The sequence below is a fragment of the Oryza brachyantha genome, chromosome 9 (genome assembly GCF_000231095.2).
Source record: "Oryza brachyantha chromosome 9, ObraRS2, whole genome shotgun sequence".
Lineage (NCBI taxonomy): Eukaryota > Viridiplantae > Streptophyta > Magnoliopsida > Poales > Poaceae > Oryza > Oryza brachyantha.
In genome coordinates, this window is record NC_023171.2 from 7,115,882 (window position 1) to 7,141,002 (window position 25,121).

At 41.7% G+C, this 25,121-nt stretch overlaps 1 pseudogene; it reads left to right on the forward strand.

Annotated features, from left to right (window-relative positions):
• Nucleotides 1–1,670: 1,670 nt before the first annotated feature.
• On the forward strand, nucleotides 1,671–10,408 carry LOC102718105 (annotated as a pseudogene).
• Nucleotides 10,409–25,121: the final 14,713 nt, after the last annotated feature.

Genomic DNA, 25,121 nt, shown 5'->3' on the forward strand with positions numbered 1-25,121 from the left:
AAGGAACGGTATGACGTTCAAAATTGGATATATGGGCGTCGACGTCAAGCGCCAATCGATCTGCAAGGGACACAGTCGCATAATCGAGGGACTGGGTAACCGTCGTAATTCAGAAAGAATCAACGTACATAAGGTAATCGAGTATTATATAGTGAGTTTTTTTTTCTTGTCATCTTTTTACTTGTGTGGTGAATCCTTGTGTAAGGAGTTTGAGCCCAAATACTCATTACAGCTTTTGAGTGTATATATCTCCTCTATATGTAGAGGCCCGGGTGTTTATCAAAACAAATTTGCATTTATAACTGTTATAAAAATTGTAAATAAGTCCATGTTATCTACTAGGCCTACTGTAAACAAATTTACACTTAGAATATTGCGACGTTGGGGCAAGTACTAAAAATATGTTACAAGATCAGATATTGTTCGATGGTGGGATGTGCATCACTAGTCAAATGCAAATTGAGAGGAGACTGAGGGAGCCAGGTAAGCCCTCCCCCACCGCCGCCTGCCACTCCGGCAACGGCGTACACCAAATCTCCCCAGCCGCTGCCAGCCGCTCCGGCAGCGGCGGACACCTTTCCTCTCCCGCAGAGTCCGCCTGTGCCAAGCCGCGACAGTTTGAGCTCCCCACTGCGCCCTGGAGCCCGGTGGCGCTGTCCGAAGCCGTCGCTGTGCGCACCACCGTTGACGCCATCAGAAGACATGACAAGGATATGCAACAAGCAGTCGTGCGAGTGTACTCCCTAAAAACTTTAGCATCCGCCTACCCTGTGCAGGTACTCTGGCGAATGTGGTTCCGGAGGCCTGCTCATCCCGAACACTCATGAGCGCAAGTCAACAGGACCAGGGAAAACAGAGGAGGAGCGCAAGAACTCGTGAACCAAAGAGGAGAAAAAGAATGGAGAAGTATTTGCCTCTGGCCTCGGGAAGAAGGAGAATATGGAAATCAATCCCGCACCCCATATTTCCGTTACGTGATTACGACGCAATCAGATCACAATCAAATCGCACAATTATCGCTGTGGACATTACGGGAGGCAATCACGGGGATTCAAATATCATTTCCTTAAATTCCCAGCCGTTGCAAAAAGGAAGGCGGCCGGCCGACGCCACGTCACGGACCAGAACGGACCAGAACGGACCGAACCGGCTCGACGCGCGCGTGTTGCGGTCCCCCTACCATTTCAACCAGTCAACAAAGAGTCTCTACTAACTCTCTATTTAAGTTGAGATTCTTCACTTTAATTCTCCAATATGGTATTATTGTCTGTACCATTTAATATGGGCTAATGAGATTTTAATTAAACTTAATTGGGCCTAGCCCATTTAATCAACAATCCCTACCAAATTTCATAGCTCATAAGAAATATTCTCAAGCCTTATCTTGTTTGTTATATGAGTGTTTCGGTGAAGACGGTTAGGTTAACTTTCACCTAGGAAAAGAGCTACACCAGACCACAAGTGAACTTTGGACAATGTCTTGAATTATCCTTGTTATGCGATCAGGTTTCACTCAAAACCTTTACTGATACGAGACTGTCGTTTGCACTCCCTTTTATTATATAAGTCAAACTCTAGGCCCTTTTATGAGTATCCAGAGATTACCCAAATCTCATAGACTATGACTAGAAGCCGAACTCATATAGGTGTGGTCCTTCTAAGATGTTCTATAGGTCAACATCTCCGTTTTTGAGAAAAGCAAGTCAGATCCAAGGTTTGCAATTTCGAATTGAGATTTCTGAAATTTCGGTTCTATCGGTGGGGTCCGGCAGTAGTGAGTGTTGGGCAAAAATTTTGGTGAGAAAAGTTTGCAAAAATTTGCATTACACCCCTCTCTCCTTCTCAGGCTGGTCAAACAAAGCGATAGCCATCCAGATCGAGCTTTTTGGCAGGCGACGGCATGGTGGTTCGGTGTGCGCATGCAGCGAGGGGAGGGCAAGGCGCCGGCGGCAGCAGATGCGGCAGCAAGGAGAGGGTAGAAGGCGGCGGCGGCAGGGGGAGGAGGATGTGGCAGCGGCGGCTACAGGGGGAGGGGGAGGATGTGGTGGCGGCGACGGCTGCAGTAGGAGGGGAAGGAGGCCCCGGCCGGCGTCGGCGGTAGGGAGAGGGCTGGATGGCGGAGCCAGTGACTGCAGAGGCAGAGGAAGGCGGTGGCGCCGGCGGCTAGGGGAGGGGGAGGCGGCGACGACGGCGGCAGGGAAACACATCGACGGTGACGACTCTTCCAGAGATAGCATTTTTGGGTTTTTTTTGCAGAAATTTGGTGAATTTTCAAATTTGAGTTTGAAAATTTTCGTTTGAAATCTCCGAAAAAATTCTGAAATTTCCTGTATTCGGAAATTTTGGTCCCCGCCGGTAGAAAATTACAAACCGAAAGTTAAAACCCTGGTCAGATCACATTAAGGGATAAGCCATTGTACCATGCAGAATAGAAAAGAAGTGCATCATGGAAATAAGTCCATTTAAGGGTCTCTTCACTTAGTTATATAACAGCTTGTCTTACAATGGATAGGTTTCTGCTATTGTGCAACTTTAGGTGGGTCTCAAGCTCATTTCCCTCGATGCATTGTCTATCACATTACGTGATAGTCCCTTGGTGAACTGATCTGCCAGATTCACAGCTATCTGGACATAGTTCAATGCTATCACTCTGGAGTTTTTCTGTTTCCTGACAGATTTTAGTCTTCTTTTTACATGCCTAGATGACTTCATGTTGTCCTTTGAACTGTTCATCTTAATCATTACTGTTTGATTATCACAGTTCATTAGAATTGCTGGTACGTGGAGGGTGGTTGGTTGATCACCGTGTGACGCGTTACGTTGTTTCGTAGCGCGCATCGTCTGTGTGGCCATATATATATATAGGAAATCTCTATCCTACTACCAGGCTACTCTCTTCACATCTAAGGTGCAGAAATATCTCCATACATTTTTTTCTCTCTTCCAACAGAAAATACAAACAACTATACATATAGTTGTATCATTCATATGAGATTTAACAATATCTATACTTTCTATTCGGTGGGATCAGAAACAGTTATGAAAGTATTTCTCATCAGGGACGTGAAGGGAGTAGCTACACCTGGTAGTATGATCAAATTTTATATGTACATATGAAATTTGTATGTAAGCATGTAGATATGCACATAGGTATTGGGGATACCTCGTGCTAACAATATGAAAACGGCTACCCGCAATATATATACACATCGAATTAAACTAGGGAGAGCAACCGATCGACAATGGCACTCTTAGCTTATTTTGCTGTATTCGTGTTAGCTGCAGCTCATGGTGCAGTCGGTCAAAAAGGTTTTTCCTTTGTCGTCGTCTCCATAATTCTTTTGAGACAGAACAAAGAATCTGAGATCGAGATATCATTTCGATCAGTTCTCAAATTAATTGATACAGCCATCTGATCCTTTATGTATATGGATGCAGGCTTCCTGAGCATCGACTGCGGGCTGGAGGACAACTCCGGCGGCTACAAGGACCCCACTACCGGCGTCGTCTACGTCTCCGACGGCCCATACGTCGACGCCGGCGAGCCCCACAAGGTGGCCGCCGACCAAGGGAGCGGGCTCCCGCGTGCTTACCAGACGCTAAGGAGCTTCCCGTCCGGGGAGAGGAACTGCTACACGCTGCCGACAGTCGCCGGAGCCAAGTACTTGGTCCGGGTGGTGTCCTTCTACGGCAACTACGACAGCAAGGACGGCTCGTCGACGCTGCAGTTCGACCTGTACATCGGCGTGGACCGCTGGACCACGGTGCACGCCGATAGCAGCTGGTTAAACGAGGCGCTGTTCGTGGCGTGGGCGAGCTGGACGCCGGTGTGCCTCCTCAAAACCGGCCCGGCAAGCACGCCGTTCGTCTCGTCGGTGGAGCTCAGGACGCTCGCCAGCGACCTCTACCCGGACCTCACGGCCAACGACTCCATGTGCTTGGCTGCACGGTACAACATGGGCACAAACATTTCTGTCATACGGTATGCAAATTAATATATTTACAGTTTTATCTTTCCGTCGTAGTACAATTTTGTAACTATTTCGTCTAGTCCTTTTCTATTTGGATCGTCAAAAATTCCTAAACTTATATATTTATGCAGAAACTTACACTTAATTATTGACATTGGAGCCCTTAAAAATCCATGTACCACTCCAGCCAACTAATCCTCCTCGCCATCTATAGCATGGCGAGAACTCTCCCTTAGCTGTTCCAGGGAAGTTGTTGGAGCTTCTTATACATGAGAGTACCTTACAAAAAAATTCTTGTTCACATGTTTGTGTTCATTATCCATCGGTGTAATTTTGTTCCCGGTAAATTTCACGCAACTCTCTCTATATATATGTGTTTCAACAAATTAATCTAGAGTGTGACAAATCGATTGTAATTAATTTGTTTCTTTAAACATATGGCTTAAACTTTGGTGTTGTGTGATAGCTTTGTAAATTTTACTTATCCTCTATTCTGGCTTCATATATGTAGGTACCCCAACGACACATATGACCAGTACTGGTGGCAGATACGTCTAGGTGACCCAACGTTGAAGAACCTTTCCACAGTGTTGCCTATCGAGCAGGCTTACGACTTCTCCGTGCCCTTGCCCGTGATGCAGACCGCCGTTGAGACAGCCAGCAACAAAACGGTGTTCAGTGTTGCACTGCAAGACAAATCCTTGCCAAAGTTCATGGTGTACTTACACTTCGCCGATTTCCAGAATAGCCAGCTCCGGCAGTTCAACGCCTCGGGCGATGACCAGCCATGCCAGTACACCCCGCCTTACCTAGCCACCGAAACCGTGCGAAACACTGACTGGTACAGGGCCCCCAATGGCCTGTGCACCATCACCCTTGCGCCCACGGCCGCCTCCAAGCTGCCACCGATGCTCAACGCGTTCGAGATCTACACCCTCATCTCCCATGATAGTCCAAGGACATTTCCAAAAGATTGTAAGGATTCTCGATCTCTCTCTAGCTTCGTATATAATTTCTGCCGTTTTGGATAATGATATGGTCAAACTTTTAAAACTTTAATCATTAACAAATTTTATAGTATTTAGTTAAAAAACACTATGACAACATTTATAGATAAATATAAAGAATACTTCAATAAAACTACACATTTTTATCTTATATATATATATATATTAATAGAAAATAATAGTCAAAGTTAGATTTAGAAGTTTGATAAAAAAAGATAGATTTAGAAGATCGTAAAGTGTGTCCAAAATGATAGTAATTATTAATTTGGAGGGAGTATGTAACCCAACGCCTTATTTGTTTTATTATTGTCCTTTTAACAATAGAAGTAGAACTTGTAGACTCTGCGTGAACTAAGATGTGCTCTTCTATAATTTAATATTTCTATTAGACTTATTATGAATTTTTATTATATTATAGTTAAAGATGATACTCGATACATAACCCACGGAATCATTCTCTCCCAAAACTAATGGCTTTCCATATGCTAGTTGACACCATCATGGCTATTAAATTCGAGTATGGGTTAAAAAAAAATTGGAACGGCAATCCGTGCTTCCCGACAGAATTAGCCTGGGATGGCTTAAAATGCAGCATTACAAGCGGCAACACCGCAAGGATAACATCTGTGTGAGTATTATTCAAGACACATAACGCACAACGCAAGTATATGTATGTAGATCATGCCATAACATTCGTGCCTTTGCCTTATATTGAACCATCTAAATTTTTTTATGCAGGGATCTCTCCAACAGCAACTTGCATGGGGCCATATCTAAAAACTTTACATTGCTCACGGCACTCGAATATTTGTATGTACATACGGTCGATTGATTTTGTTTTGGTAGAGGCATATATATTTTACTGATTATTAATTATCTAATTATTCTAAGTGCTCTTCATATATGCCGTTTGAGAGATACCAGGAGCTACCACAAAGTAAACTAAGTACTGTAGTACCAAGCTGAAATCTGTAAAAACATGTACACTAGAGTTAGTATATACCTATATGGCTTGTCAAGCTCCATATGATATGTTTTTTTAACCAAATCTGAAATGTGGTATACTTGCTCCCTACAATCCTTTTATCAATGACTTGTTTGGGTTTGGCTCATTATACGAGTGGTAACTTTCCAGTACATTTTACTAGTAGTATTATACTACAAGTAGAAAAAGAATATTTTTATACTTCGTTAAGTACTTGATTAGCATTATTTTGTAATTTTGTTTTTTACAATAAAGATCATAATAGAAATGACGATGTTACCCCTTTAGATTTCTACTACACCTAATATTATTGATAGTATAATTTAATCACAACCGTCCGATAAAAGAGATCAACGGTATGAATTAAATTCTACTACCAGTAAAATGCACCGGAGTCAGCCCCTTATACGAGATATCTGTAGCTTGTTATCATGGCAATAAGGGGGTGTGATTTGTGCTGTAAAAAAAAATCATGCTACAACTTGGTAGAATCAACATATTTTACTTTCATGTCATAAACTCCTATTGATGTTTGCACCCATGTGTCCATAAATGTGGACACAGCAAGAATTTGAATCCTGGTGGATGAAATCTGTCAAGAACTCCATCACTGAATCACTGTTGCCTTTCCACAACGTGGTAATTCTGGCTTTTCTTACATAATTAAGACCATGTAGAGTTTGAGGGCATATATATCACTGTAGTTTTGTGTGAAGTTCCAATGATTTGCCATATAACATTTCGACTCGCCCTTGATACCCGTGTCTATAGACCATGTTTGTCCTCCCTTTAGTTAAGTGGAGTTGGCTGTGGATTGTCACTTGGCAAAGCACAGTTGACTGACAAATAATTTGTTGCCTAAATAATACTAAGGCATATTACTAACATCAAAATTTCACATATCTCATCACAGGAATTTGTCAGGTAACCGATTGGATGGACGGATTCCAGCTGGCCCCGTGTGTAAAAATAACGCAGGGTCATTAGTTTTCAGGTTTGGATATTCTTGTTGACGTTCTGTATCATTTATTGAAATCGTAAAATATTATTCTTTCTGTGGTGTTTGAGATGGTTATAGCATTGATGGTTACTTTTACAAAAGTATATTCTGAACTGATTGTCGTATGTGATTTCAGTTATGATGGACATCTGTGCAACACAGCAGAAGAGTCTACCTCAAGAAATATGGCAGTTATCTTAGCTCCCTCAATAGTGGTTCCTGTGATTGCAATTGCAGTTCTTGGTCTTGGATATTACTTCTTGACACGGAGAAGAAAGCCCATAAGTGCGTATGCTCTTCTGTTGTCAATTTTGTTATGACCTGTATTAGTTTATGACTACTGGGGTTTATCATAATATACTTTGTTATGATTGTTTACAATATTTCATATTTCTCTCGTATAACTTTTATATGTCCAAAACCAGTTTCTACAGATCATCCTTCTATAGAACATGAACATGAGCATCCACTAGCAAGTAGACAAAATCACAGTGTTGGCGCCCTGCAAAAAGTTGAGAATCGATAATTCACATACAAGGAGCTTGAGAAATTTACGAACATATTTGAACGGTTCATTGGACAGGGAGGGTTTGGACCTGTGTACTATGGTAGTTTAGAAGATGGTACGGAGGTTGCTGTCAAGATACGCTCTGAAACATCATCACATGGGCTTGACGAATTCTTGGCTGAGGTAATGAGCTAGAGTTCATCCGGAAGTTAAAGAGATCTTGTAGCACCTCCAAATATTCAAATTATACAGTCAGTTTGTCATTGAAGTGAACTACGATAATCTCACTAGGTGCAACTGCCTTTAAATGCTGTAGCATTTGACAAACTGCTTTTGTCTTGATTTAAGTGGCATTGTGGCACATTAATGTTAGTGCAATCTTGGAAGCTGACAGAATACTGAGGACACGGCATATATAACACATCTTTTTATCTGTTTTGAAAAAAATGAGGAAATATACTATAATGGCTCTCATTAAATAATGTGTATGCAGTGAGATGGAGAGTGGTTGGGTATAAGATGGAAAGGAATTTAAATATGAGGTGATCAGTCTAGAAAAACTTATATTTATGGAACAATTGAAATGTCTGAATCCCTTATGCTTGGGGACGGAGGGAGTATAATTATTATATATCTACGTTTCAAGCGCAGATTTCACAAAACTGATGAGCACAATGCAGGACAGTTCTGGAAACAGCAAACTGAGCGCCCCCCCCCCCTTCCTTTTACTATAGCTCATCCATGTCTTTCTTTTTGTTGAATAATGGAATCTTTTAGTATAGTTGGTCACTCAAAGTAGACTAACTGCAGTTTGTGTTCCATTTTGTAGGTTGAAAGCTTGACAAAGGTGCATCATAGGAACCTAGTTTCTTTGGTTGGCTACTGCTGGGAGAAAGATCACTTAGCATTGGTATATGAATACATGGCTCGAGGCAGTCTTTATGATTTTCTGCGAGGTTTGCCAATTGCATTCCTTTACTAAGAGATTGTTGTTTTGAGATAATGGGTACACACGATTCTAACCTAAGAGGGACAGATATCTTAAATGGATTTTAATGATATTTCTATACATGAATATAAAAGAATATTAACTTTTGCTTGTTAATAGTTGCATATTTCAAAGGTCAAGCTAGTGCACCCAAGGGTACAATTTGTTGAAAATTCAACCGTGCGATATGATTCTAAGATCACTATCACTTTGCCCATATATGAGGCAGGTAATCGTGGTATTGGTGAAACCTTGAATTGGAGAACTCGTGTCCAAGTTGTGTTGGAAGCTGCACAAGGTATGTTGTAACTGAAACAATTGAGTATATATATTTTTTAGAAAAAACTTATTCTCAAATATGTGCAGTGTATGGTTTAGAACCGTATCAACATTTGTAATAAAAAAGTAGGATATGAAAACGACGTCGATGCTCGAGAGACTCTCATTAAACGTGTGATACAATAAGTACTTTTAATAATGTAAAATTGTTTAAAGTAACAACAGAGCATGCTTATTTAAGAGAATTTCCCAAACAACATGTTTTCTACATCCAAGTTTAACTCGCATGCACTTCTTTAAAATCATATATTGATTGTTTCATCATTGCCAATTTATTTAAAGAGATCTAATCCAGTCCAATAAAAAGTACCTTGATGTATCGGTACCTGACGGTACTTAATCGTTTTTCGCCATTGGATAGCTGAGCAGGATAGATATTCTTAGATCTAATGATCAGAAATGATTTGGCACTGTAAGGTACTGGTATATATAATTTTTCATGTAAACCATAGTAAATCGGTAGTAATGCCAAATCCCCATTATAATGCCAACACTGGTCTAAAAAAGGCTAGCTTGGTTCGGCACTGATGAGGTGTTTTGTAGTAGTGTTGGATACACACTTCTCACAATTATTTTCTGGATATGATGTGATATCTGTAGGCTTGGATTATCTACATAATGGCTGCAGTCCTCCAATAATTCACCGGGATGTAAAGACCCATAACATTCTCCTAAGCCAGAATTTACAAGCTAAAATAGCAGATTTTGGACTCTCAAAGACTTATCATAGTGACACACAAACTCACATATCTGTTTCTCCAGCTGGATCGGCAGGTTATATGGACCCAGAGTATGTTTATCTTTTTATGCATACTTCTACATTAATTTACCTTTAAACTTTTCCCAAAATGAGGAGTTGAACCTAATATTATGGTGTTGAATGTGTCATTTACATTATTGTAATCACTTTATGAGACCTATGGCTCGATTTAGCTATATTAACACTAGATATATTTTAGGTACTTTCACACCGGCAGGCTCACGGAGAGCAGTGATGTCTATAGTTTTGGTGTTGTACTACTAGAGATAGTCACCGGTGAGTCTCCTATGCTACCAGGACTAGGGCACATTATTCAACGCGTTAAAAAGAAGATTAATTCTGGTAACATCAGCTTGGTTTCTGATGCACGACTTAGAGGTGCCTATGATATCAGTTCAATATGGAAGGTGGTGGATGTCGGGTTGTTGTGCACCGCCGATGTTGGTACTGAACGGCCAAGTATGGCCTCTGTGGTCATTCAACTAAAGGAGAGCCTTGTATTGGAGGAAGCTCATGTAAACAGTGGTTTCCATGTAAGCACAGGGACGATGAGTGACAGCACGATTTCGTCGTCGACGTTTGGTGCATCAGCGAGATGAAGCTGCTGCTGCTCCAGTGATTCTATAATGTATCGCTGATGGTTCTTGCTATAGCTGGTTTATCCAAATTATTTGCTGCTTATGTATATAGACAGTCTTGTATGAATTGGTTTGCTTTTTGTGTGGCTGCAATAATTGTTGTAAATAATGTGTGATAGCAACAACAATAGGATGTAAAAATGGTTCTTGCTATAGTTGGTTTATCCAAATTATCCAAAGTATTTTTTTTTCCAAAGTACCATTTGGTTGGGCCAATTTCCTGGACCAACAGGCTGACTAAAATTGGACCAGTATCAATGATTGTGATGAAAACTTTGGTGGTCAAATGGGCCTTCAGAGTTGGGCCATTAACCTGTGGAACCGACGTAGTGTTAGATTGATCGTCAGCCTTTATCCATTGGCCTCTATGGCTTTCCTTGTTACTCTGACAGACCAATATATAACTAAGTCGATGATAGTTGTCAAAAAAAAAAAAGTCGATGATGAGTAAAATGTTTCAGACTAGCTTGGGTTTGTTCCCAAATCCTATATGTGTATACCATGTTAGTCTCATGATCAATTGCTAACAGGCACATCAGACATTTGGCACCCACTTCCACAGAACGACCAAAAAATAACGGGACATGCGAGTCGGTTTCATAATACCTAGCACGGAATGACCGAAAACAAGGCCTCCGCGTGCCCAAAAGAAACACCCAACACAGATGATAAAAAAAACTATCGACATGTCTTGGTTGAACAGTGGAACCCTTATTTGTACTGGGTATACATAAAAATCTGAAAAAAAAGTGTGAGCAAGATATTTGTGTTGGGCATAGGTATGACCCTACACAAATGTTATCCTCATTTGGGTTGGGTATAAAAGAACACAAAATGAAAAAGTACAGATGATCTATTTATGACGGGTATTGGTACGATCCGGTACAAATGTAGGCTCACACAGAGGCTTTCTGTAATTTTCTGTAGACGACCTGATGAACTAGAGATACCTATCTCTACTATCCCAATTCTGTCGTCCAGATCCTGGAGCAGCAACTCACCACTCCCCTGCCTCGTTGGCTCATCCCGTACCACTGCCACATCCTCCTGCCATCCGCGCCTCCTCCCTCGTCGCTGCCAGCAGATCCAAGCCAATGCCTCCTGGTCTGCCAACCCTCTGCGCCATCTGGAACTTGCAATCTTGATGTATAGCAGATCCGAGTTCAGTTTTGTTTTCTTTTATCTTGGTGCATATCTAAGCTTATAGCACCATCCATGTGATTAGGTTGGAACAAGGTGACATGCAATCATGATCCTCTAGTATCAAACATCACGCACATGGAACCAGGTGATCACTAAACTACCCAAGTAGCCTACACCTTTTTTAGTACAACATAATATGCACAATAGTTTTGCGACCATTGAAGTTTGTAAATTTAAATATAGGAGCAATTGATCAGGGATGCATATGATGACCATGGTGGGTGTGCGTCAGCCTTCGGCCCACAAGCGCTTCACGGTTGGGCAAAGTGTGTGAGGCCGGGAAGGTCCAGCAAGCTTCAAAATACTCATCATGCCCCGCTACCTAGCGTATAAGATGGCTGCAGTCGCGATGGCTTCCTGAGTGCGATTTTCTTTTATTTATATATATATTCACTAAACACAAGCTCACCGACTGGCTCTGGCGGCTGACCTGGACGGAGGAAACACATGAGATCACGACACAAATGGCTAGGCACGTTAGGAGTGCTAATGGACAAGGTCCTTCGGTTTTTTCACTATCCTATTTAATTTTTAAATATATTTAGTAGTTTACAACTCTATAATTTTAGCTTCAACCCATTCTAACCTAACCCTTCAATTTTATAGATAACAAAGTTAGGTCAATTACCACTCTTAGGACCCACAAGGTCACACATTACCACTCCCCCCCCCCCCCCCCCGCCGGGGGAGGTCTGCATATATACACGGAATAAGAGATGCTATGCAGTACAAAAGAAAAAAACACTTTTATGCACTAAAAATGCAAAAATGGACTGTTACAAAAGGTACACCATACACTTGACTTATAAAATCCAATTGTTTAGACAGAATTTAAGTTTTTCATAAAATTGGTTATTATTGTAATTAGACATTGACCTCTTAACAGCTGAAACGGCTGAAATATTGTTTTCATTATCCACTTGCTAACTTATAAAAGACAAGAGAATATATGATGATTTCATTGGCTTTCATTGCTCAGTGTGCTATACTGTGTGCAACTCTAGTTATGATGGCGATGTACAAATATTATTGTTGAGATTGAAAGTCAGCACAGTGATATAGATTGGAGTTCAATGGTTATCAGATCATTCATTTTATTTCAAGTGGCAACATTTCATTTTTCATAATCAGACCGGCTTTATGTCAACAAAGGAAAAACATATTTGCATTGTCAAATTGGCGAACTTGTCGATTGAATATAGCCTATACGGATATTTATCTATTATGGTTTCATATTGAAGCAGTACTACATCTGTACTGTTTCAAATGAGAGTGATAAATATTTCAAATCAAACATTTTTGCAATATCGTTAGCACCTAGAAGAACTTTCGACAACAAAATATTAATTGTCCAGTTCAAAAGTTAAATATGTCATCGCTCCGATTTGCAACTTGAATAGTAAATCACACATTAGGTTGTTGGACTGTTCGACGTTGCAAAATATTTCACACTTTTGGCTGCAAATTAGGATGTAGAGGCCGGGGTTTAATCTATTTTCTTAAGAAGATTAATGGTATTGTTGACCGGAGTAACTAGTTAATTTGTAACAATATTCATGTTAGCTTTGAAATTTCTAAATTAGATTTTATAAGCAACTGCATCACCTAGCCTTGATGCCTATTGTGAACGGATGATTCTTAGCTAGATGAGGTGTTGCCCTGTATATTAGAATTAGGTTGCGTTCTTTTCTGGCTAACGATGGAAGATTATTTGATTTATAAAACACATATGGTTTAATAGTTTAGTAAGTGTGCTTTTAAAAACTGAGAACAATTTGGAGAAAGAACCTAGTTTCAGAAGATGGTTGGACGGTGAGTTGGTAGTATGGTATTCCTTCCTTTTCATAATGTAAGAGTTTTTAGTCTTACGTAGATTTATATGGATGCTAATGAATCTAGACATATATATAAATTATATACGTACATTCATTAATTAATGAATTTAGACAAGACTAAAAAGTCTTATAATATGAAAACGGAGGCAGTATAAGATTGAACCTACGTGGATGAAATTATTCATTGATGACTGCAGGATCGGGACACAAGATTGACCTGGCTCAGTTACTCATAATTAAGTTTATTAGAATTACTCCATCTAGTAGAAATTAATATTTGATGTTAGTAGAACTAAACTCAGTTTCCAAACACCAGATTATTACAATTACCCGTCACTCCGATCAAGGATATTGGCGCTGACCTAGTGTTCATTTCAAAATATAATAAGTCCTGATTAAAGTGGTCAACATTTGTGACGGAATTGTATATCGGAAAGTTGGCATCACATATTCTCTGAGGGGTGCTGGTACAAAATTGATTCATTTGGTCACCGTTAGAGTGATTCAGAGCTTAAAGGATTCTTTGACGTGATGGATTTAACCCGTCGCATACAGTGAGTTTTGTGCACTGTTTTGAACCTACCATATGCTAACTGTAAACTCAACCCAATAGAGAGTAAAATACTACTTTCGTTTCAAAAGACTTTATTTTTCTTTTTCTGATTTATATCTTTACCGTTTGACCATTGATTTTATTTTAAAATTAATAAAAAAACTTAAAAAAATAATTATTTTTAAAGTACTATTCATGATTTATTATCTAATAACAATGTAAGTATAATGACAATGTAAGTACTAATAAAATAATAAAATAAAATAAAGAGTCAAATATTATATAAAAGATGAAAAATAAACTTATTTTGAGACGGGGCGAGTAAATCCCAATTCACAAGCCATTAAATCACCTGGCGAACTGCGTGTAGCTGATTTGGTTAGACTCCTCCGGGCAGAACCTGCCATCCGGTTTCAAATCCAGGTTTTGATACGGGTGTTCGTATTTGTGTGAATTACTATTTTAGTGGTTATCGACATATATACCCTGTAGATAAAACTCATAGATGTTGGTTAGGCATGTGTGTGTTTTAGGGGCGAGGAACGGTGCTAATTTCCATATAAAATGACTTCTCTTGGTGGTTCTGGTCTACCAACCTTGTTTTAACTTGCGCGTTCAAAAAACATTTTAATTAATATACAGTTTGAAGCCCATAAGCTCGTCTAAACTATTCAATTAATAGGGGTCTACCCCACACTCGACACCACTGTTGAACAGGGTGCGCTAGCATAAATTTAATAATTTAATTTAAAATTTTCGTGCAAATTTATCGCAAAATACACATCGGATATATAGTCTTGGTTTAATGGATGTATTACACAAGGTCCAAAGTGCAGATATATAGCTTGGGTACTAAAGTACCTATCCATGATGGCGAAAATTTTACACATCGATACCTCTATGCTATAGTTTACCCCAAAATCAAGTCTTATAACTCTCACTCACACTCCATCACTACAGTGTTGTGGAAAACGCTTGGTACGGCCGTATATACGGGCGTATATACGGATCCGGTGTCCTCCCATCATGTTTTGGCGATTCACTCGTCATTAAACGTTTCAGAACGCATAATTCCCATTTTAACCGATTAATCGGCCATTTCCGTATAATCCGCCATATAAACAGGGAAAGGCCTAGCCCACAACAAGAAATCCAGCCTATTAGTTGTGTTGTGTAGTATATAATATGTGCATGTACGTTGTGCCTTTTTATTTTCCTCCGTGCCGCTGCAGTTTGCAGACTTCCTCTGAACATGAGTTTCTTGCTTCCGACGATGATCACGAGAGTGAAGCTTCAGATACTGATGTTGCACTTGATGATGATTCTTCGGAGTAACATATATGTTCTTTGGGGCCTTGTTTAGTGTCGCTTTGCCAAGTTATTTATGCATTATGAACTTTATATATGTTCAATTAATGGTATGTCATGATTGTTCTATTTAAATTGGCCACGTTTAGTTCCCAAAAATTTTCACCCAAAAATATTGCATCGAATTTTTGGACACCTAAATAGAGTATTAAACATAGATAAATCAAAAAAATTAATTGCACAGTTATGTGAGAAATCGTGAGATGAATCTTTTGAGTCTAATTATTACATGGTTAGCCATAAGTGCTACAGTAACCCACATGCGCTAATGACAGATTAATTAGGCTCAAAAGATTCGTCTCGCGGTTTCCATGCTAGCCGTGAAATTCGTTTTTTCATTCTTGTCCGAAAACCCCTTCCGACGTCCGGTCAAATGTCTGATCTGAGACGCAAAAGTTTTCATTTCACCAACTAAACACCCCCATAGTAGCAATAGTGTGAAACATATGTAGTTGACTAGTTATATGATGCATTTACCAGCTTCACAAAAGAAAAATATTATCAACTACATATATATTTACAAAATGTTAAATTCTGATTAATCGTCCGTATTCCGATTAATCATTTGACGGTACCCTCTCCATCAAACTTCCGTATTCCGTCTTCCACGACACTGAAATCAGCATCATCCCTAACCTTACACGGGAAAAGTAGAAGTCAATTTGGAGGCATCCTGTAGCAGACTGGTCTAAATACAAAATTCTCAGTATTTTGGACAATCATATCAAGTCTTATCTCTCACTCACTCCATTACTACCTAATCAGCATTGTCACTAACCTTATATCGGAAGAGTACGAAGTCTCATGGAGACAACCTAGAGGGCACGAATTTCTGAATTTAGTTATGTATTAAAATCTCTGTCCAGAACCAGTCAGGGTAAAAAAAGACAATATTGATTATATAACCATTCATTCTTAGAAACAACTGGAAATAACATTTAATCTAATGAAAATGCCGCGGAAAAGATAACGTAGACTAGCTCCAGCCGGTACGGATCTAGTCCACAGACAACGCTTCGACGGCGGAACAGCTCACTCCTGAGAGTCACCTCCATCGGATTTCACATCTAACTCTGAAGGAGGAAATTGTGCAAGGCTGAGTACAACCACCGTACTCAACAAGCAGCACGGAAAAGAGGGTAATAAATTATGCATAGGAGTCATCAAGGACAGGCTAAGGTTAGTTACAATAAAGCAGCATTTAATAAATAACAGAGATTAAACAGAATAAAGACAATTGAGTAAACGAAAGGATAAATAAATAACTGTTGTAAAATACCACATCACTGTCCAGCGTTACACCACGCTGCGACAGGCCCAACCACTACTCAACGCTGCACCACGTTGCAGTAGTCTCAAGTGAAAGCCACTTTACTTAAGTCATTAAAGATTCAACTAATCACAGTGAAGCTGGGAGTCCACCCTTGACCGTGGGCATGGCTATTCGAATAAGATTATGCTCTGATCAGAGGTGTACTACTGTACCCATAAGACACGACTGCACTACACTTGAACGTGAGTCGACATATCGCCATGGCATACCAGAAAGGAGACCATGATAGGACCCATCACACAACCCTCCCTATTTAATCGCACCGCACTTCAGGTTTCACCCCCTTCTTTACACCAAGTCGGGCAGTGCACTCTTGTGGCTTGGTAGATCCGGAAGCAGCAGAGGCCATCGTTACACCACGATATCCCATCCATAATCCATCATGCCTACCCTTTCCTTGCTACGTCAAATAGTTTAAAGCCATGCTTCAAATCCCACCTTACCCATTTCGGCATGTGGTTAGCACTAAATTACTTCCCGGGTTTCCCGTGAACCGATCCTTAATTGCCATGGGTGCTACTCTCAAAACCATGTACCCACAGCGCACCATTATCAATATTTTAGTTAGCATTAACCCGAACCGGGTAATGAATCATAATTAACAACTATTGAGAACTAGTAATGTTCAAGGTGTGATCCCATGAGCTACTTGTCCTAAGCACGGCTAAGCATTAACCTAGGCCTAACTCTATTCAACTTACCCCTGGTCTAGCATGAATAAAGTTGGATAAACAACGGCATAAATAAGGATTACCCAAAAAATAAATACAGTAAATACTTTAATTAAAACAATGCATGTTTGAATAAATAAAGCAGAGAATTTGCAATAATGGGTTCAATATGATCAAGATGAGTGCCATTTGCCTTGCTCTGGTCCTTGGGGTACTTCGGCGATGATCTCGAAATAAACCGGTGCTTCGGCGGTATCTGAATCTAAGGGATAAAGCACAAAAATAAATAAAACAGGCCTGAAATCTACTGAAACTGCAAAATAAAGTATTTTTAATGGATTCTTGACAATTTTATGAATTTAATGGAATTTGAATGGACTTAAACGGAGACCGGATGAATTAGTAATGAATTTTAGAAGTTTAACTGTGTTTTAAACAAAACAGAAAAGTCCTAAATCAATTATTACGCAAATAATGGGGCTGCTGACATCAGCGGAGGGAGGGTGGCGCCGATAGGTGGGGTCTACCCATCGGTGAGACAGAGGGGGAAGGGGGGCTGACTGGTGGGCCACGGAGGGGAGAGAGGAAGGAGGGAGGGGACTGACGGATGGGATCCGTCGGTCAGAAGAGAGAGAGGAGAGGAGGAGGTGTGGCCAATGGGTGGGGCCTGTCGGTCAGAGAGAGGGAGAAAGGGGAGCGGCGAGGGAGGCGCTTGGTCGGCGGCGACCGACAGCGGCCGACGACGGTGGTGGCGCACGGTGTGACGACGTGCGGCGGTGCACGGCGGCGGGAGGCGGCGGTGTTCGCGTGAAGGAGGCAGCGTGGCGAGACGGTGACGGTGCGACGAGACGGCAACGACGTTTAGCGGCGGAAGGCGAGGACGGGCGTCGGCGGCGACGGCATAGCGATGAAGTCATCGACAAGTGGAGGCGTGGCGACGATGGAAGGTGACCGACGGCGCACGACGAAGGCGCGGGTACCAAGCGGCGGCGCCGGAGGGGAGAAAGAACGAGACAGGGAAGGGGAGGAGGCTCACCGGCGACGTCGAGGGCGGGGGTGCGTCGGCGAGGCGGCGGGACGCGTGATGACGACTGGCGGTGAGGGTGGCGAGGCACGAGTGGTGAGATCGATTTGGCAGCGACGGCTCGGGTTGGGGCGGTGACCAGTGGCGGAGAGGAAAAAGGTAGCGGGGTATTTATGGCGCAGGGAGGTGGCCGGCTAGGGCGGGTGGAGGTTAGGGGAGTCCGGGTCGGACACGATTGGGGAGGGCGGCGGTGCTTTCGGCCACATCGGGCGATGGCACGGGGAAGCCGGGGCGGAGGCGGACTCGACCGACGCGAGGGCGGTCATTGACAGGCGGGCAGCGGCGCGGGGAAGGAGGGGGACGGTAGTGGACTTCGGCGCGTGGGCGCGGCAGACTGGGCCGGAAGGCCCAGGCGGGAAGGGCGAGGGGAGGATGGGCCGCGCTCGGCAGCAGCCGGCCCGGGGGTGGCGCGCGGGAAGGGAGAGGGGGAAGGAGATGGGCCGCGCGGCTGCGGCCGGCCCAAGAGGGAGAAAGGGAGGGGGAGGAGAAAAAGAAGGAACCGAGAAAGGAAGGGGGGAATTTGATTTCGGCCCAATTTGAGAAGGGAGGGAAAAGGAAAGAAAAAGGGAGGGAAAAGGAGAGAAAAGAAAAGCCTCACGTTTGCCGAATTTTAACTTAGTTTTTGGAGCAAAATTTTGTACTCTGCAATTCGAGTTTAAATCCAGTTAACGATTTGCGGACTTTGATTTTAATTAAATTAATTCCTTTAGAGGGATTTTTCCTAAGTTAATTAAGCCAATTATTATTTGCGAATTTCTTTTACGAATTTAGCCTTAGGATAAAACTCCGGGTGTGACAGGTCGGCACTCTCGGGTTGGGCCGAGAGCTCTGGCCGGACTGTCCGGGTTAGAACGCCAGACCATCTGGTCAGTGGAAACAACAGACCAGGAGGTCTCCTTTACCAGTGTAGTTCCTGGGAACGTGTAGTTCCTGTAGAAAATAAATGCAGAAAGATCGCAGGAAGAGAAAGAACATAGAAATCACAAAAGCGATGACACTGAGAGATTTATCCCGAAGTTCAGATCTTTCGATCCTACTCTCCGTTGAGGCGCTCCTGTGAGCGGGATCTCTCTCGATCCTTTCCCTCTCTTGGCTTCCTCCCACAAGGTCAACACAGGTCTCTGGATTCATACCTAAGGACTAGCAACCCCTTCGATCGACCACCTAGGTCAAGATCAAGGCGCCTTGCTTAGCCCTAGGTTGCAATCCGCTCTACCCTGCAGCCCTCTATGAGAAAGCACGAGAATCCACTAACAATCTTACCTTTTTTCCTTGCGGAGGTTAGGCAACAACCTTCACAAACTTGCTCCCGGGCGACCCACACGAATCGAAGGCTTGTGGGCGACGCCTATCCATCTAGAAGATCAATCTCCAAGAGTAATAAGCCACCTTGACTCCATATGCATCCCTCAACGCCCAAGAACGATTACTCAAACACTCACTAGGCTAAACACTCTCCCTAAGATGTGATCTACTGATTAATCTCTCTAGGAGGTATTTTAGGTTAGTGGGGAGGCTTAAGATGTGCTAAACTTGCCCTAGCAACCTGAGAATTCGAACAGAAAGCCTTACCAACGGCTAGATCTCAAGCGGGCCTTATATAGGCTGGCAGACACCACTTAGCCGTTGGAAAAGAAACCTAACCAGACTGTCCGGTTAGGGGGCCGGACCGTCTGGCAGACACTTTTTTTACTTACTCATGGCAGGACCCAGACCAAGGTCCGGACCGTCCTGCCACCAGACTGTTCGGCCTGGGGCCGGACTATCCGGTCCTTGCTACAAAGAAAGACAACAACTCGGCCTCCGCTCAACTCAAACTAAACTCTAAACACTCTTGGATGCATGATAAGCTTCTGGTTACCCCTCTTAATAGTACGGAGTTCCTACGACTCAAAAATGAAAAAATAAAATCCGTCTTCGAACGTCTTCAACTCTGACGAAACGTCTCTTCGGGTCACACATGCTCCAAATTTGATCAAGTATTCCATCAATCAAATTGATCCCTTATCTTTTCTGCAATCACAACTTATTAGCGCACACATGCTTAGCTAGCATTTTCATTAATCATCCAAAACTCTGTTTAGGGGCTAGATGCACTTTCAATCTCCCCTTTTTGGTGATTGATGATAATACTAGTCAACACATCACAATAAAAACAACATACATGTAGAGATGCAATAGCTCTAACTCCCCCTAGATGTGTGCCAACATTAATACACAAACATGCATGGAGCTTGAACTGAAACAACATAACACGACAGAGTTCATGCAATAATCAACATCTTAGTGCAGGGAATTAAGGTACGATCTATCCTACAATCAGTACATCCCAGCGACACAAAAGTTCAGCAAACAGGAGGGAGGGGCCGGACTATTTGGCTTCAGGGCAGACGGTCCGGCCGACAGACTAAAAAACTCAAAAATGTTGACCCCCTCTCAATGCTGCAACTTCTCCCCCTTTGGCATCAATACACTAGAAAGGGAGCATGTAGGGAAATGAGATGGTCAGTCCCTGTCTAACGGAATCAACTCTGTGGCACCGGAGTTGATGCTGGCAGTATCGTCCTCTGACTAGATGTCATCTGTTGACGCTGAAAATGACAATCAACAGTCATACGCGTAGGCCTAGGAATCAATCTTAGATCACTCCAGTGCATGATCTAATTCTTAGAAGTACCAGGCGTGCCAAAAATGTGTTGACGTCAAAATGTGATTGATGACGTGTCACACACGAAGGCATGGGAGTCAATCTTAGATAGCTCCAGTGCAGGACCTAAATGCTTAGAATTATGCGTGGGTGTGTCAGTTAGTTTGATCTCGCAACTGACAAGATGAATAGTAAAGCAAGCCGATCGGCTATCGAGCTGATAGGTAATTAAAAGTCTAGCCGATTGGATGTTGATGCTGCAATGACTTCAATATCCATGACTGGTGGCATGAGCACAAACACACATATCCTATTCTTTCCATCTTAACTAGAGATGTTTTTACTGTTCTTGTTTTTCCAGCTTAACTGGCAGGATCATCGAGGATCAACGTCGGTGTCTAGGTCCTAACATGGTGCAAGCTCTTTTATTGATCAAAGACTGGGAGTAAGAAGATGCACAAATGCAGCATACCATGGAGTAAGAAGATGCACAAATGCAGCATACCATGCACAAATGCACCATACCATGGAGCTTCAAAAGGCTTTTGAGAATTTTTATCTTGATGATGTAACCATTGGATGACTGCATTAGACTTGGACTTTATTGTCAACATTTGATGAAAGTTGTGGGCTACACTGCTCTTTTTCTTACTAGGGTTTTATGACGAGGTCTGCCTTTTTACCTACAAAGGTTTTTAATGAGTCAACTATTGCATTACACCACTACTTTATTCAATGAAATACTTGTGTGAAATATTTATGTTATTTTGTATGCACATATTTTGTTTGTATTTGAATTTGTGAACTTCTTAACTTGGTATCTGGATAATGCAAAATTGTTAATCTATAGTTTGTGCCATGTGTGATTTGTGATACTACAAAAGTATGATTTTCGGCTATAGTTTATGTGTAAACCTGTTAATTTATGATTTGTATGAGTTAGTGAGTTCTCAACTTGCTCAAAAACTATACATTTAGGGTTAAAGTTTGCATTTTTCAACTTAGTTGTGCAAAAAAGAGTTGGACATAGTATCACATGCCCTGCCCCAATGGGTTATTCCTGCCTTCAGGCCAGCTCAACATGAAACAAGTTCCAGTTGGTCGTGTCTAGGGGTTATGTGACACCCATTGGTAGGCACGACATGGTCTTAACCTATGCCGTACCTACTGTGTGCTTAATTAGGTCAGGCCAGGTAGCCCATTTGACCATCTATAGGGTCATCACATGGTGCTCAACGATTAGAGGCGGCCACCTGGTGTTCATTGGTGCGGTTAGGGATGGCAATTTCTAAATTGGGGCTAGGGATCCACCAGGCGGGCAAAAAGTTGCCCCACCAGGAGCCCCGTGTGGCTCCAAGATATTATAGCCCCATAAGCAAACAACCCAATAGGTGCAATACTAGTGCATATATAAATCTTAATCCTAGTTTTCCAGTCAATCTCTACTCTTCTACTCAACCACCGCCACCGTCGCCTCACAGTCACTAGTCCACCCACCGATGCCCCATTGCCTCTCCGTCGCTGCAGCCCGCGCTGGCCATTGGCTCCGCTCATCACCGTGCTTGTCATCGACAGTGCTGTCTCCGCACCCATCGCCCCGCCCATCCTCATGCCCGTCACTGCTGGTGCGGCCTCTGTGTGCGTCGCCGCGCTTGTCCCCGCTGGCACGGCCTCCGCACCCGTCGCCCTAGGCAGCTGCCTCCTCGGCCTCGCTGTCCACCCGCGGGGGCCCCAATTGGGGTCGGGGCTGGCCGTTCTTGCTCAAGCCGGTTCCGACCTACCCCATTGCCGACCCTAGGTGCCATAGTCTTGGTGTCCAACTATTGTAGAGGCGTCTCCTCGGTGTTCATTAATTATGGTTCTTCTTTATAAATTAGTTTATTTTTGGGTCATTTGATGAACATTTCTTCTTCATTTAGTCCTTGTTTGGGATATAGAATGATTCAGCAACATGGTTTTGGTGATAAATCTGTCGTTCAAAAAGCGAGCCATCGAGCTGGCTCGACGATTTTTTTTTTCTCCCGAACTTGATTTGTGCCAGTTCTGGTCTTCCTGCAATGATGAGTCGTCCCATCTCATTACTGGCAAAAGTTTTGTGCCCAGTGAGAATCCGGTATAAATTCCTAAATCTCAAGTACGATAGAAAAACACAATAATTTATAGGTAATTAATTCATATACTTGCTCCAAATCACCGCATCGAATTAAGAAAACATTTGCATGTACGACTTTATATTAAGGCGCGCAAATTTCCAAATTACCACTTGAGACAAGTTCTACTGTGGGCCCAGATGAATAACGCAATTTTGTATATATATTGGGTTATTCGGGTCAGATGATCGATGGCGAAACCCTGCCCATTGAATAAAGTAGACAAGAGTAATCAGGGTACCCAACTTGTCCTGATGCAAAGTCATATCTATTGATAAGTACTAATATTAATATATAAATATATGTATGTGAACTATTACTGTGGACTGGGCCAGTTCAAAGTGGTGCATATAACGGTGACTGCACATTAAGTTAGAACAAGAAGTACTTAGCCATTTACTGGCTGGCGCGTAGGACATTAATTATTGCTGCAAGTGGGAATTGAACGTGAGATATACCTGCAAGATTTTACGTAAGCCACGCACCAGGGCAACCTTTCTCAACATTCTCATTCTCAATATATAGTATATAAAAAGAGGATGGCTGGTTTGTTAAAACAAGGAATGCCATATACAGTTACACCCTTCGTTAAAAGAGGATGCCAAAAATATTCATTTAGGGCATGTACAAAGGATATTAGGACATATACAATGGTAATTATTAGCTGACTCTCTTTATCGTCAGGTGAGCAAATAAGAAGACAAAGAGGAAAGAGAAGTGAGAAGAGAGAAAAATATGATTGTTATGCATGGGACATCTTAGAGTTGACTCTTCACATTTATTTAAAGAAATTGTATTGCATGTGGTAGATTAAAAGCAAAAAAGAGTAATAAAAATATATTTTATAGCATTAATGAAGAAACCATACATGATTATACATTTGTACATACACTTATAAAATGAGTTAATGCTACTGACATGGATGAGGTAAGAATCAATACTAGGCTCTACCTTTGAACATGCTCTTATTAGTTGACTCTCTCCACTGCCACGTGAGCAAATACGATGATATGGAGGAAAGAGAAGAGATGAAAGAGAAAAATGGTTGTTACGCATGACAACAGCTTAGAGTTGACTATTACCTTTTATTTAAAAAATTTTCCTTGCATGAGATAGATAAAAAGAAAAGAAAAGTAAAAATATTTTGTTGTATTAATGAAAAGCCATACTTAGCTCTACCTTTGTATGTACGCTTATAAATTAAGTTAGTCTTACTGATGTGGATGTGGATTGAGAAAGAGTCAAACTTAGACTTTACCTTTGAGTATGCCCTTAGGCTTGTTTGCTATAGTACAACCTAAATAAACTCGATCAGTTCAAATTAATGGTGATTTGAGCTTTGATTTGTTTTGCAAGTTGATAAGAAAGATGGATCGTCTTGAGAAGTGTTCAAAGAGTTATGGGTGGATAACGAGCCAACTTGGGTTGTTAGGCTTGGTTTATTTAGACTTGTTATCTTAACGAGCCAATTCGGCTCATCTCATTAATTTTGATGAGCTAGAAGCCTAGTTCATCACGGTCATGGTCATGAGTTGTGTTGTTAAGGTTGTTAGAATCATTAACAAAATATATCTTATTTAAATTATGTCTATAATTTATAAATTTATCATCTTATTATATATTAGTATAAGAATAAATGCTAACTAACAAATAACTCACTAAATGTAATTGTATATGCGATTATAAAACTAAGCATATATAAAAAATAAAGTGATGTCTGGTACGAACGAGCAAAACAAGCAGCGCATGAGCTCGCTCGTTAAGATCACAGGCTAAAAGGAAAGCTCGGTTCGACTCATCAACATTACGAGTTCGATTCTCTGAGTTGTGAGATTGGTACGAGTCGATCCGAACCGCAACTTCGAACTTCCTATACACCCCTACACAGAGCTATGACTATTGCACTAATTAATATATAATGAACGTGTGTGTATATATATATATATATATATATATATATATATATATATATATATATATATATATACCTGTGCGGCTGAGCGACCAATATGTATGTGTGTGTATATATATGTAGCTTAGCCATTGCATGCTACGGTATTCGGCTACAGACTATTTTTTCC